We start from the raw sequence: 4,111 nt of genomic DNA, 5'->3' as shown, positions 1-4,111 counted from the left end.
GGAGTTCAAGACATAGATTGATTAGAGGACCAAGAGGATTAGATTCATGTGATGAATCAAATTGGGTTAAGTGTAATTCAAATTAAACTAGAGAAGTTGATTTGATCGACCTTGGTGATTAGAAGTCAAGTTTGACTTGACTTGAGAAGGAAGACATTATGGTCAAGTTTGACTTGACTTGAGGGTCAAGTTTGACTTAATTTTGTGCCATGTCATCATCCATGTTGACTTGACTTTATGCCATTTCATCATCCATGTTGACTTGACTTATGTCACCTCATGGTCAATGCTTGACTTGACCAATTGACGTTGAGTTGAGGTGACATAAGTGATGGCCAATAGAGAGGCTCCACATCATCAAGGTGCCACCGGGCATGGTTAGCAGATATCAAAGTAATCCAGGACAGGGACATTGGACTGCGGTAAAGCATATATTAAAGTACCAGAGAAGGACTAGGAATTATATGCTGGTTTACCAGGCAGATAATTTAATCCCTGTGGGTTACACGGACTCTGACTTCCAATCAGATAGGGATAAAAGTAAGTCTACATCAGGTTATGTGTTTACATTGGGAGGTGGAGCCATAACATGGAGGAGTGTAAAGCAGAAATGCATTTCAGACTCTACCATGGAAGCTGAGTATGTGGCAGCCTCTGAGGCAGCCAAAGAAGCTGTATGGCTCAGGAACTTCTTGATGGACTTAGATGTGATTCCTGGTTTGCCTAAGACTATCACAATTTATTGTGATAACAGTGGTGCAGTTGCAAACTCGAAGGAACCACGAGCCCATAAGGCAAGTAAACACATTGAGCGCAAGTACCACCTGATACGAGATATTGTCAAACGGGGAGAAGTCGCTGTGGTCAAGATTGCATCAGAGGATAACCTGGCAGACCCTTTCACAAAGGCCCTTCCGGCGAAAGCTTTTGATCGGCATGTGGAGGGGATGAGAATCAGATGTATGGCAGCATATGAGGCAGCGTAGTCTTCTAGTATAAGTGGGAGATTGTTGGGATGTATACTAGAATCCTAGCTATGTAAATAAATATTCTGAAATGAGAATCACATTTGGTCAATATTTTACAGTGTCCATTTAATCTATACTGTAGACTAACATGGTGTGCGGAGTCACACACAAGAAGACCATGTTATCAGTCCCTTATAGATTATAAACAGTGTTCATAACCAAAGATGGATTGGACAAACCATCGGAGTGGTTGTAGTGTAATTTGGTCTTAGTCTGTCTTGACTATAGAATTACACTAGTACACTTAGTGTGTATTGAGCAGGACCATCTGAGGATTGTTCGATTTATACTGACTATATAATCGAACTAAACCTCTGTTACTATAGATGTACATGCTCTTAATCCTGATATAATAACAAACATGTGTGCTTAATATGTACTTCTTTAATTCATCAAAGGGTAAGGTCTAGATCGATAGATCAATAGGCCCGATGAGTTGGGAAGTAGTATTATGTACATGGTGTGTTGTTGATTATAGAAGAAAACTGTGTCCTATAATCTAGGCTGATGATGTCCCCTTGAGGAGCTCATAAGGATTATCATGTAAACCCTGCAGGTGGACCTTGTCCGCATGATAATAAGGTTGAGTGGTACTACTCTCGGATTAGATGTCGATTAAATACGAGTTGTCTGATGTGCATAGGATACATAACCGTTTATTACACTTTAATTGCACATCTTCATGCTTTTCATGCTTTATCTTGTGTATGTTACATCCCTTATCTGTGCATTTGGCATCGTATTCTTTATTTCCTGTTTCGGAGGACTGCTTATGTGTTTGCATGTTTCAGGACGGAAAATGGAGCAAAAATAGGCAAAACGGAGCATTCATTGAAGATAAGGCAAGACAGGGTCGTGCCTCATAGGCACGGTCGTGTCTCATCACCTCCAAAGGCCGTGTTAACAGCACACGGGCGTGTCTCTACCCAGAGAACAACCTATCTTGAGCCGTGCCCCATAGGCACGCCCGTGCCTTCATCCAGAAGAATTCAGTACATGGCCGTGTCCCTCAGACACGGCCGTGTTCCCTACCAGATGCAGCAGCCAGTCTTGGTCGTGCCTCACAGGCACAGCCGTGTCTCACACCAGAGCAGCCCCTGCCTTCAGCCGTGTCTCACTGACACGGGCGTGTGTCCTCCACAAAGCCAAGCCAAGACATGGCCATGTCCCTCAGACACGGCCGTGTTTTCCAACAGAGAAGGGCCAGCTTCAGCCCGTGCCTCCCAGGCACGGGCGTGCCCCCCAGCCGAGTGAAGACTTGCTTTGGCTGTGCCTCACAGGCACGGCCGTGCCTCATGACAGAACATCTTCCACACTGGTCTGTGCCTCACAGGCACGGCCGTGCCTCATCCACTCCTGGGCGGCCACTTCAGGCCGTGTCTCCCAGACACGGCCGTGTGACGTGGGCGTGCCTGGCTGGTTTTTAGGGTCTTTTGTGGGGGCCTATAAATAGACCCCCTTAAGGGCCTTAGAAAGGGGGAGACTTGGAGAGAGCCACCGGAGTGCACTTGAGCCACCGACGCCTCATTCCGGAGCCAGATTCGACGATCCGTACATCCGCTTGGATACTCCATCACCACTTCATTCCATCTTCGAGGGGATTGCAGTCCGGAGAAGAAGAACTTCATTGATAAATCTTATTTCCTGATTTCTCTAGATTTGTTGGAATAGGATGTATTATTTCTACTCTTCTTTGTATTGTAACTTCCCCGATATGGAGTAGTCCTCCAGATTCTAGGATTAGGAAGAATTGGGGTTATTGGATGATTGTAAACTTGTGATTTGATAATCTACTATGTTCTATGATGTTATTTGACAATTGCTTTGTGGATTTGTGCTCAATACTTGTTTGATGATATACTTATGAATAGTATAAATCTATAAGGGTAGAGATTATTCATTGTTTGAGGAATTCCTAGGAACGTACACCCGGGATGCCTCGTGACAGGAGGAGAGTCATAACCAGACTTTCCGAAGAATTGTTTAAACCATGGATAAAATCTATGAGGGATAACTAACGGTTGTCTAGCGTTGGGGAGAGATCTCTATTGGGATACCCTGTGACAGGGGGTAGGAATCTAGTAGTACTCTGGGACGCCTGCGTGACACAGGAGAGTCGTGAACCAGGATATCTAGAATCATTTCAAACCAACCTAAGTAACATTAGAACACCAATGATTTATTCCAAGAAAACCTGACGAGGTCTAATTGGATAATTTGGGTAGAACACAAGGGTTCAGTTTTGACAATCGGAGGTTAATACTATTCAGATTCTCTCTCCGAGACAAGGCTAAAGACTGGTATCATTCATTACCTCCAAATTGCATTACTTCTTGGGAGCAGTGCGAGAAATATTTTCTGAACAAATTTTATCCCCCAAGCAAGACAGCCCATATGAGGAATTTAATCTCAAGCTTTACACAAATGGATGGAGAAACTCTATATGAAGCTTGGGATAGATTCCAAGGAATGCTGAGGAAGTGTCCACATCATGGCTTGGAAAGATGACTTATTATTCACACCTTCTACAACGGAGTCAACTATCAGACGAAAGTATATTTGGATTCCACTGCTGGAGGGGCTCTAATGAATAAGAGTTTGGAAGAAGCCGAAGAACTTATCGAAAATGTGACACTCAACCACCATCAATGGGCAAATGAGAGAGGTAATACACAAAGAACTCCTGAGAAATACAATGTGGATAACTTGACTAAGCTAAATGCGCAGATAGATGCCTTTAGCAAAAGGGTAGAGAGCATGAGTATTGGAAAGGTCCATGCGGTGGCAACAACATATGAAGTATGTGGAGATTCTAGCCATACAACTGAAATGTGTCAAGCTGTAGCATTTCAAACTCAAGTACCTCAATATGAACAATGCGATGCAGTTGACACATACAAACAAAGGAACAACCCGTACTCAAATACATACAATCCGGGTTGGAAGAATCACCCAAAATTTTCATACCGCAACAACAACAACAACCAAGGACCTTCCTATCAAAATGCGCAAAAGCCTAATAAAGAAGTATCCGACACCCAGAAAATCTTGAAAATTCTGGAGCAACTTCAAGGCGACGTGGT

The 4,111-nt window shown here is 43.6% G+C and overlaps 1 non-coding gene across 1 annotated transcript; it reads right to left on the bottom strand.

Moving 5' to 3' along the window:
• Positions 1 to 3,420: 3,420 nt before the first annotated feature.
• On the bottom strand, positions 3,421 to 3,526 carry LOC141844616 (small nucleolar RNA R71). The gene has a single exon (XR_012603154.1). It is a non-coding gene; the product is annotated as a small nucleolar RNA R71 (small nucleolar RNA).
• Between the last annotated feature and the right edge of the window lie 585 nt (positions 3,527 to 4,111).

Source organism: Curcuma longa, chromosome 13 (genome assembly GCF_044706935.1).
Source record: "Curcuma longa cultivar G26 ecotype Majalengka, Jawa Barat chromosome 13, ITB_CL_G26_1.1, whole genome shotgun sequence".
Taxonomy (NCBI): domain Eukaryota; kingdom Viridiplantae; phylum Streptophyta; class Magnoliopsida; order Zingiberales; family Zingiberaceae; genus Curcuma; species Curcuma longa.
The sequence above is the reverse complement of the archived record's forward strand: the minus strand, read 5'-3'. Positions and strand labels throughout refer to the sequence as shown.